The sequence below is a fragment of the Benincasa hispida genome, chromosome 7, assembly GCF_027475165.1.
Source record: "Benincasa hispida cultivar pf3 chromosome 7, pf3_genome.v1.1, whole genome shotgun sequence".
Classification (NCBI taxonomy): domain Eukaryota; kingdom Viridiplantae; phylum Streptophyta; class Magnoliopsida; order Cucurbitales; family Cucurbitaceae; genus Benincasa; species Benincasa hispida.
Genome location: NC_143484.1, coordinates 35,097,118 through 35,108,360, shown reverse-complemented (window position 1 = coordinate 35,108,360; position 11,243 = coordinate 35,097,118). Strand labels below are relative to the sequence as shown.

Below are 11,243 nucleotides of genomic sequence, written 5' to 3'. Positions count from 1 at the left end.
TTGACAGCTTCCTCAATATCTTTTGTCGTTAAAGGTGTAAGTAATTTTTCATTCATTTCATTAGTAACTTTAGGAGTAACTATGTTAAGAATTGCATTAGTAGCCTCCTCGGAAGGATTTGATGAAGAAAAAAATGTCTTGAAAGTAAGAGATGAAAGTTTGTTCAATCACATTAATGTTTTCATTCCATGTTCCAGAATTATCTATTATGCCTACAATTTCATTTTTATTGTCTCATGGTTGCTTTTTTGTGGAATCATTTTGAGTTTTGGTCTCCCCATTTCAACCAATCCTCTTTTGATCTCCGTTTCCAATAAATTTCATCCTCTTCGAAAAGTTGATCTAATTCAAATTCTAGTCCATGTATTTTTTGGAAATCAGCTAGAGGACCTTTTTCATATTCATTTTGCAGTTCTTTCTTGCAAAAAATTATTCTACTTTTTCTCTGATTTAAGTTTCTCATTCCCCAGCTTCTGAGATATTTAGAGCAGCTGGACAGGTTTGAGATAAGAGAATCAATTAGAGGGGTGAAATCATGCCAATTACAAGACGATTCAATGATCTGCTTGCATTCCTCCTGTAAAGTCCAACACTCCTCAAATTTAAAAGGCTTGTCATAAAATTTTTCCCTTTTTGATTGATAATTCATTACATCACATAAAATAGGTATGTGATCCGATCCATTCCATTCAATATGGATTATTTTTTATTTAGGGAAAAGATCTCCAAAATTTTCATTACAAAGAAATCTGTCAAGTCGCTCCCATATTCTAAGTTTATGTCTTATTCCTGACCAAGTAAAAATATTACCACAAAATTGCATATCTCTGAGATTACAACCGTCAGTACATTCTCTGAATCTTTCTAAAGTTGAATAAAATTTAGGAGGGCCACTATATTTCTCTTGATCTCAAAGGATCTCATTAAGATTTTCATGTTTTATGGTAGGGCTGAGTTTCAATGAATAAGATTGAGCATTCCAGCAAAGTATTTTCATGTTTTATGGCAGGGCTGAGTTTCAGCCTCTGCCAATATGTAAGGAAGGTTTTGGCCTTCTTGATGATTATCATGGTTGAATTTTTTTCTTTTTTCATCTGAAGAAACATCATGAGGATCTAATATTTTCTTTATTTTTGCTTGAAAGAGAAATGGAGGAATATTCAACACTTCTTCCTTGGTTTTCCTCCAACTTTTTATTTTTTTTCTTGCAGATGGTGGAGTAATTGCTTCAGCAAAAGTGGGATTTGGGAGACTATCTCCCCATTCAGAAGTAAAGAAGTATTTAAATCAATTGAATACCCTTCTTCATTGTATGTTCTTTATTCATTCTATTGTAAAGATGTTGAAGAATTAATGTTGTTTCAATGATTTTTGGGAAAGGTTTTGGATCTGGAGGATTCAAAATTGTTCTGGAATCATTGACTGTACTAAAATCTATTTCTCTTGTCTTAGGAGCCGAACTGAATTTTGGAGGGACCCCTATGTGTGTTTCCTTACTCTTTCCAGACACCGGATGTGGAGGCTTTCTCTTGAATTGAGTAGGTCCTTAGTACTTTAAGCAATGACCATATTGGAGCAAATTTTCATCACTTCCTTTTTATCTTTCTTGGTATTCTTGGCAGGTCTTGATTGAATGGCCAATGGTACCACACATGAAGATATCTGCGAGTCTTTCATAGCGAATGTTGAACCATCTTCCTTCCAGGTAAGAGGTTGATTTAATTTTAATTGCATGTCTTAGAGGCTTTGAGATATCAATTGCTACACGAATTCTCATGTTCTCCCCCCCCCCCCCCCCCCCGGAAAAATTATCTTGGCATCAACCTCGATATATCTTCCTAACATGTTTATGATTTTCTCAGCCATGTAGCTGTTTTGATATCCAAGAGGAAGATCCAAAACTCTCATCCAAAAGGTGATTTCTTTGAATTCGTACTCTGAAATGCATAAGTAAGCCTTTGGATTTTCTAAAGCAATAAGATGTTTGTCAAAGAACCAAGGGCCAGAGTTGAAAACCAATTTTTTTTTGTCTTGAATAGAGCTGAATTAAAGGAGAAAATTCTAGCCTTGGGACTCAATGGAAAACCCCATTTTTGTTTCCCAAGCATTCATCATTGCATTTTTAATCATACTTATAGCCAAAATTTTTTTAGAAAAATACTTCTCTACTAGGTAGAATTTCAAATGGGAATTAATTTTCTATGTCATATCAAGAACACTGTCTTCTTTTGATACTTCTTCCTCTTCTGTAAGTCTTAGTTTCTTCAAATTCTTCAACAAATCTTCTATAATCATGGTAATAGGAATAACAGGTACTGAAATAGGGCTAATGGAAAGCCTGATTAAAACCTCACTTGAAGGAGGATTCTTGAAGGGATCTTGGTTCTTCGAGCCTCACCCTATAGTCTTTTTTTCAGTGTTATATATTTTTTTTTATGTATGATTAATTAAACATATTCATACATCATATAAAGTTATAAATGTTATAATGTATGGTGGAATGATGAATATGTATGTTTTTCATGGATCACAAATATAAATGTTATATTTTTCCATTGAAAATGAACCTTGCATTGGATGATACCATTTAGATAAATATAAGCGTTATATTTTATTAATGTCATTAGATGCAAATTATAGATTTTAGTATGACATTAAAATATAAGTGTTGTATGTTTAATGAGATAGATTAAAACCTATAATCAAGAGTTGCATGCAAACATAGGTCCAATTTTTTTTAAATGGTTTAAAATTGATTCACCTAGACCAATGTGGAAGTATTTCTAATGAGATTATAAATAGGTTAATCTATTAATTTTTTTTAATATGAGTAAAATGAATTCCATTAAAAGATTAAATGTATAAAATAATTGTTCATAAGGGACCTTTATCTAAGGAACGTTCTGTCTAGACGAGGGTATTTAAGTTGACGGAAACAGAACACCTCCACCTGAGAACCGACTTGGAAGGTGAATTGGGCAAATATTTTATAAGCATGCTATAGGTGATTGATTTTATTAAAGAGTTTAATAAATGAAATCAAGTATTATTAAAACATTCAATATAAATGTTATATTGAGTAAATTTAAAATGACTTAAGATTTATTACTCGAAGTTTAACTATAAAACCCTAAAGATAATAGAATACTTTAGTGGGAGAAAAATAGTATATGGGATATATCAATTTTTAGCTCTCACGTCTCTAAATGTTCACACCGTGAGATCCATGCTCAACTTCTTGTCACCCTGGGCACGACCTCCTTACGGAAAGTGTTTGCATGGGTCAATATCAAGGTGAACAGGGAAAGTATTCATAGTAAATGGGAGAATGATGCATGTCAATATATCCTATGATCTCCTGCATTAGGTTGCACTGTGAGAGTTCTATGGTCTGTCTGTATGTCGTCCTAGAGCGACCATCCCTCAGAGGGCCTGATCATAGAATTGGAACAACGTAAACTCCAGTAATGGATAGAGTTTCTTAGGTTAATCTTCAACAGTTGTCTTTCCCTTTGATAGCCTGTTGAAGCATACCTCTGGGATCCGAAAATGGTAAGGTCACATTGACTGAACAATGGTAGAAGAGAATGCCTTAAGTATTACAAAATGAACCTTAAGGACTAAACTTTAAGCTTGGGTTAAGTAAAAGTTTTAAATGATAAAATTTGACTAAGTGTTGGTGTGTGGTATGTGATTAAAAGACAATTGAGGTTAAGTGTGGAGCATGCGGCCAACCATTGGAGGTTAAGCAAAGCCATGTTGGACGCATGGTGAGGGAAATGGTTAGGCAGACATAAAGGCATGTTGGATGCATGGTGTAGTTGGTCAAGCTATTTGAGGTTAGGAATGGAATGGTCGAGCATAGCTATACGTTGTAGGGCCTCAGTCATGTGTTGAAGTAGCTCGGGTATGCGTTGATAGGTTACTATGTGTTAATGTTGAAACCATGTGCTAAGTGTTTTGAGGTAGTTGGTCGCGTAGAAAGGCAAGGGAAAGCCCATGCGACAAGGCTAAGCGATGATTAGCTCAATCGAGTTTAAGATAGGCTTCACAGGGGCATTGTGTAAGGATGGTTAGGCGTGGAGTTAAAGCATGTGATGAAGTATGTGGTGATCTTGGCTAAGGGGACTTATACACCAATGGGGTAGGCGACGAAGTAGGGTGTACTATGGACTTGAGGTTAGTATGGGCACATAGGAGGGATGCGATGGCCAAACCATGCGACCATGGTGAGTGGTGTATGTGTTGACAAAGGAGAACTTGGAGAGCAAGTCTGAAGTGCTAGCTCGTCCGGACATGTGGCTAATTAGGGGAAGTCTGGGATCTCATGCAAATTGAGGTGGACGCCTGAGAAGACATGCAAGGGAGGACATATGCATTGGCTAAGGGAAAGGAAGACACATCAGTGTCAATGTGGCAAAGGGTTGCGTTGGCAGCATGAAAAGGGAACACTTGGTCAAGCAACCAAGTAGGAGGTGTCGAGCTCAGAGGAACTTTGGACCCCTATAAATAGGATGTTTTGGGACGAAGGACTCTCACAAGTCACTCGGGCAATTCGAGTGAAATTAGTGTCAAAATTCTAAGAAAAGAGTGTAGTGAGAAGTCCCGGGCTACCATTGCGTTTGGAGTTCTGTAGTAGAAGGAATTTGCGTTGATAGCTAAGTGGTCCAGTTGATCGCATAGGCTGTCGCCTAGTAGCCCTATTGCGCGTCTTTGCTAGCCTAAGCGCGCGCCCCTTGCTAGACGCGCATTCAGAGGAATTCACGCCAGCGCGCACGGACGCATCTCAGCGCATGCCTGCGCGCGCTGCATCGCCCAGCTTGCACGCGATCAGGCAGGCACACGCTCAGACACCTAGCATTGCCTATGCGAGAGTTGCCGCTCATCAGCGTGCCTCCCTTCCCACCTACGCGCATAGACACGCCCACTTGCTGCCCAGTGCCCTACAACTTGCCAAAATAACCTCCAAAGGGTTGTTTTGGAGAAGTTGAGCCTATTTTTGGTTATTTTAAAGGAGGTAAGTTGGTTATTTTAATTTTTAAGGTTATTTGTGAATAATTTGGGATTATTGGATAATATTAGATTAATTTGGATTTTTTTTGGAAAAAGGAGAAATTCAAGGAAACGGGGCTAGGAGCTGGTTAAGGGAATTCCTGAAGAATAGAACAAGAGGAACTGTGAGTGGTTATTCTACTATTTGTATGTTTGATTTCTATGTATATATGTGATTATATATATAGTTTATATTTGAATTATTGGCATGATCGGGAAATGTTGTCTGAACTTGATTGTTGTTATGTTGTTGTCATAATGCGTGAGTAATTGCATTTGGAAACTGGATTTTTACCCAGGATATTGTTAGCATACTTTGTGGACGTTTGGCTAGGATTATCAGGGTATTTGGCTGGGATTGTCAGCGTACCTAAGCATGTATAACAGGAATTGTCGAAATGTACACATTCAGCAGGTTATAGGGTGCTGAGATTATTTCCACGTTAGTCATTGTGGGTTATTCACGGAGAATACCCAGAGAAAATATATAATCATACCAGGGATATCCAGCTGACAGGCTGGGGAGGTTACATTCTATTATGTGATACTTGTTTGATTCTGGAATTGTTTTTCCCAAAATGAATTTCTGAAGTCAAACTTATTTTTTGATAAAAGCGCCACTCACTGGGCTTATAGCTCATGTTTTCCATGTCTTGTTTTCTTCTCCCCCAGGTAGCGGAAGTGGATCGTTCTAGGAAAAGCCACATGAGGTCTGAACTGGTACTATCTCACAGGGTGGGACTCGGATCATGTCAACTGGAAGTCATTAGGATAGTTAGGTTAAAACAAGAAAAATAGTATGTGTAATCATTTATAAATTATTAATGAGTTATAATGTTTGTTTGTTAGCCTAGCTATTAAGTTGGTGAAGTCGGGCAGTTGATATCACAAAAGGGTGGTGTTAATTGTCTTTACATCCTCTTTCGGGTTTGGATGATAAGGCTCGGGAGGGGGTGTGACAATCATGCGAGGTGAAAATCTAACTTGAATATGATTCTAGTTAAAGATGATCTATGGTTTGTCTTAATGGAGAAATGTCCTGCAATCCCCGCTTATAATGCATCCCAAGCATTGAAGGATGTTATGACCGCTGTACGAAGACCAATGATAATGTCCGAGTCTATATCTTGACAAGTCTGTCTGACGTTCTTACCAAGAAATATGAGGTCATGATCACTGTACGTCAGGTCATGGAGACCCTCCAAAAGATGTTTGGACAACCGTCCTCTCAAATCTGGCACGAAGCCCTCAAGTATGACTATAACACCCGTGTAAAGGAAAGCCAATCAGTCAGAGAACATGTTCTCAGTCTGATGGTCCACTTCAATGTCGTCGAGACGAACGTTGCGATCATCGACGAGCAGAGTTAGGTGTCCTTTATTTTAGAATCTCTTCTCAAGAGTTTTCTTCAATTCTGCAGCAATTCGATTATGAATAAAATAGACTGCACATAACTACCCTCTTAATGAAGTTATTGACTTATCAGTCTTTTATAAAAAGTAAGGGACCGGTAGAAGGAGAGACCAATGTTTCCCATTCCAAGAAGTTTCACGAGGGTTCATCCTTTGAAACTAAGTCTATTTCATTATCTTCTGGTTCTAAGAAAATCTAGAAAAAAAGAGGGAAGGGGAAGGTGATGTGTTGGTTTCTCATGCGATGATATGTGGATGTGATGATCATACAAGTTCTCCTAACAAAGCCCAAGTATAAGCCTTCTTAGGTTCCTGGTAAGTCTAGGGTCGAACACAGGGACTACTTAGATAGATATGCGACAGACTCTCTGATTCTATTGTTGTGGTGATAAAGTAATGGATGGTGTTTTGATTTAGACTTTCCTATGCGATGGAGTTGAACGTGGAGTGATGAAAGCATAATGTTATAACAAGTATGCGATGAAGGGGTTGAGAAGAGATTTAGCTAACATTTCTCAAGATGGTGTACAAGTCATGCGATCATGCTATACACAAATATTAGTACTGCATTTCTCAATGCATGATGACACATTTCCTATTTCTAGGACGCATGCGATGTGTATGGAAAACAACAGATAGAACTTATTTCTAAGTCTCTGCTCTTGCTTATGCGATCTAATCCGACACTCTTAAGCTTAGATTCTATCTTTAAATTACTCTCTCGAGTACTTCCAAATGATGAATGATGCATACATAAGACAAGATGATCGCATAAAATGTATAATTTAAGTCATGCTAGCTAAGTACTTCTCAACCCATTCACAAATTTAGTTACTCATGCATGGTGTGGAGAGATTGAATATAAATCGAAATGAAGTTTCCATTTTTGCAAACAAAGTGTTGAGTACAAAACAACAAATGGATTGAGAAATAACAAGCCAGGTAAGCAATGTCTTGCTTTTCGTGGCCTTTTACACTGCTCTTTATCACTTCAACTTTGTTTCGATTTGCGGATTCTTACTCTCGCAAGGGTTGGACTTCTTTCCTTTCTATTGGTTTCCGGCAGTCTCTCGATCTTTTCGAAAAGCAATTTCTCTCGGCTTCGCCTCACCTCCTTGCCCTTTCTCGGTCTCTGTCTTCTTCTCTCTTTGGTAGCATTGGGTATTTATAGATTTCAAGGTGAAGCAGCTCTTCTTACTAATGATTGCAAAGATGGGCATTATTAATTTTCCTACTCTGTTGCGCCGTCTGAAAGTCACTGAAAGTTCAATGTACTTGCAACAATACAGTTTTTAACGGCTTGTCAACTGAAATTCGAAATTGACCGTTATCAACTTTACGTCCCATCATGATTTATTATGTTGTCACCTTTATATGAGGTCTTTATGCGATCGCTTTTGAGAAACTTCTCATGATCACACATTTAAGCGCGCTATCGCATTGTGCGCTTGGATCGCAATTTCATATGTGCCATCGCATTGTACTTGCACAGAATAGGCAAATTAACTGCTTTTATGCGATGATCATTAACGATCGCCATTCCTTTTAGTTTGGCGCTTTCAAACATAATATTGCCTATTTTACCATCGCTTTCTCCCATTGTTTTAATAATTTGAGTTGTAATAACTTGTATTTCTATCAGTTATCACACCCCAAATTTAAAACAATGCTTATCCTCAAGCATAAACTAAAGATTTTCTTTAAAATTTCAATCGCCCTCACCCTACCTAGGCTTCTCAAGGTGCCTTATTCAAATTGCTGAACCAATGACTTCTTAATTTCTATCCTAATCTCTCATAAAATATTTCTAATCTTTATGGACCGCGAGCTTAATCTTTAAAAAAAAAATCTTTACTCGTTTCCAGGACATCACATGATTTATTTCAAACTTTATCAAACCGGGGTGTTCACGTGATTTTGACCCTCACACGATTCAGATATTTGTTTTGTGATCTTGCGCTTGATCCGAGTGCCAATCTTTGTTTTGGCTTGCCCCCATGGGTGTCATGCAGACATCCAACTACGAGTAGGATCCGATCTCAACATTATATAATTTTTTTTAATCAAAATTTCTAAAAATAACAAGGTTGAAAATAACATTACTACCCTCAAATTTAACACGTAGCAATGTCCTAATTGCTGAAAGACAAAATTATTCATGTGATGGACTTAGGAAATTTCGTAAAAATAGTTTTGAAGGAAAGCTGATAGACCATTAAATTTTAGAAATGATTCGTGAATTGATTATCCTGAAATTAATCTGACTCTAGTACATGCAGTAAGAAAAGAAGCATAAATTTCATCATTGAAGTCATAATGGGTGGGGGAGGGGGGAATGCAGCGACCAAATAAAGCAATAAAAAATACAGGATTGAGTCAAACGAAAGAGGATGCGGTAGTAGAATTCAGCAATACTGAAAATGAGAAGTGCAAAAATTGAAATAAGATGAGGCAAGGAAGGATACAACCCCCAAATTTAATTTTTCGCCTGCATCATTTTGATCGCATCCTTTCGCATCCTTTCTTGTGGTGGGCTGATTCTTTGATTGTGATGGGTTGATTGAACCGGTCGCGTGCTTTGAGGTTATCGCATTGCTCCATGCATCCTAGGAATAGGAATGGTATCATGTGGTCGCATATTTGTGTGAATGTCATGTTATCATCGCATAAATAGAAATAGAGGTTTATGTGTAAACCCTGTAGACTTATCGCATATTTATCGCATGTGTTCTAGCCTTAGAAGCCATGACATTCATGCCGAGAGGTGGTTTACTATTGTATGCATATAGCATGATCGCAAGGCATGAACACATCCTAGGGAATGTTAGCCGAAACCCTTCTCAACCCGTTCACCGCATATTCATCGTATTTCCCATTTACCAACTCTTTTCGAACTCTGCCGTATTTGTTATTATTTTCATTAACGCAACAACAACCTAACACATTTATTCAACTGGTTACCGCAAGTTATCATAAAAATCTCCAACGCAACTATTTTCACAAGTCCCTCTGTTCGACCCTTGAGTTATCAGGAAACTCAGAGGAATTTACACTTGGATTCCTCTGGGGAAACTTGAGTGCACAACACAATCCCACCAACACATATAATCCATAATTTCCACATTCAATAAAACCAAGCATCAAGTTTTTGGCGCCGTTGCCGGGGACTTCGGCAAAATAGTTGTTAACGGTAATTTTTGTGATTTCTTTGCAGAATACTCAATCTCTGGCGAACTACGACTCGGAGATTGAGAGAACATTTCGAAGGAGACTAAGAGACCGCCAACAGCAACCACAATCCGATAAAGAAGAGATGGCGGAGCAACATAAGAATGAAGCACTAAACAACAACAATGTCATGACAAATCCGATTCTATTGGAAAACGATCGCTTTAGGCCTATTAGGGACTATGTATCACCAAACCTCTATGATTTCTCTTCGGGAATCATGAGGCCTGCCTTAGACAGAAGTAGATTTGAAATGAAATCGGTGATGCTGCAGATGATCCAGGCTGCAGGTCAATTCGGAAGAAGGCGTGGCGAGGATCCGCACGCCCATCTCCGTAGTTTTATTGAAATCTGCAATACTTTGTGTTCTCAAACATCTCTACTGAAGAAGTTCGACTAACATTGTTCCCATTTTCTCTATGTGATCAGGCTAGAAAATAGGCTTATTCGCTTGAACTAGGAGAGATCACTTCTTGGGAGCAAGTGGTGGAGAAGTTTATAAAGAAGTATTTCCTACCTACCGAGAACGTGAGACGGAGAAAGCTTATTACTAATTTTGAACAAGACATGGACGAATCGCTCAACGATGCTTGGGCGAGGTTTAAAAGGTTGGTCCGAGACTGTCCGTATAATGGGCTACCAGGTTGCCTACAAATGGAAAATTTCTACAACGGTTTGAATCTTGCTTCGCAGACCGCTGCCAATGCGGCAATAGCTGGTGGTCTACTTGACAAGACTTATGATGAGGCGAAGAATATCCTGGACCGCATCTCCAAGAATCACGAAGACTGGAGGGAGAGTGACCAGAGATTAAGACTCAAGGATTTTGACGCAAATAATGGTGCTATTGTCTCATTGCAAAACCAAATGATCGCAATGATGAATTTGATTCAAGGAATGATGATTAGCAGCCCAACATCGCAAGGTGGGAAAATCAACGCAATAAATCAAAACACCGTAAGGTATGCGACTTGCGGTGATGGGCATGCGATGGAAGATTGCCCGAAAAATCCCCAGTCTATATATTTTGTAAAGAATAACCCTTTTCAAACACTTACAACCCCGGGTGGAAAAACCACCCAAATTTTTCTTGGAAGAATCAACAACAAAATTTTCAATCTGTGACGCAAAAAGAAGGGCCACAAGGATTCTTTCAACGCAACAACGATCAATAGTGCAACCAAGCAAGTAGCTCACAACAACCACTGCAATCTTCTTCTCTAAAAGGCCGATTGAAGCAATATATCGAGAAAAATGAGACAGTGCTTCAAAGTCAGGCTACGTCCATCCGCAACCTTGAATTGCAAATGGGCCAGATTGCGAATGAGCTCAAAAGTAGACCGCAAGGGGCGTTGCCAAGTTCAACCAAGCTTCCACACAACCCATGGGGATCAGGTAAGGAGCAATGTCAGGTTGTGACATTGCGCAGTGGAAAGACTATGGAGGGAGGAAGAAAGGACCAGAGTAGAACAATTTCCATCGTAGATGAACCTGAGATTGCGACAACGCAAGAAGAAGAAAAAGAAAATGAAGCAGTGGAACCCGAGGTTG

General features: G+C 38.5%; 1 long non-coding RNA gene across 3 annotated transcripts; it reads left to right on the top strand.

Annotated features, from left to right (window-relative positions):
• Nucleotides 1-261: 261 nt before the first annotated feature.
• LOC120082137 (uncharacterized) lies at nucleotides 262-6,057 on the top strand. Of its 3 annotated transcripts, none has more exons than XR_005483075.2 (8): nucleotides 262-579; nucleotides 1,212-1,310; nucleotides 1,453-1,538; nucleotides 1,623-1,705; nucleotides 1,863-1,915; nucleotides 2,304-5,017; nucleotides 5,110-5,177; nucleotides 5,725-6,057. It is a non-coding gene; the product is annotated as an uncharacterized LOC120082137 (long non-coding RNA). The 3 variants fall into 3 exon arrangements; XR_005483074.2 differs by having other exon boundaries at nucleotides 263-579; nucleotides 2,313-5,017; XR_016530791.1 differs by lacking the exons at nucleotides 2,304-5,017; nucleotides 5,110-5,177.
• Nucleotides 6,058-11,243: the final 5,186 nt, after the last annotated feature.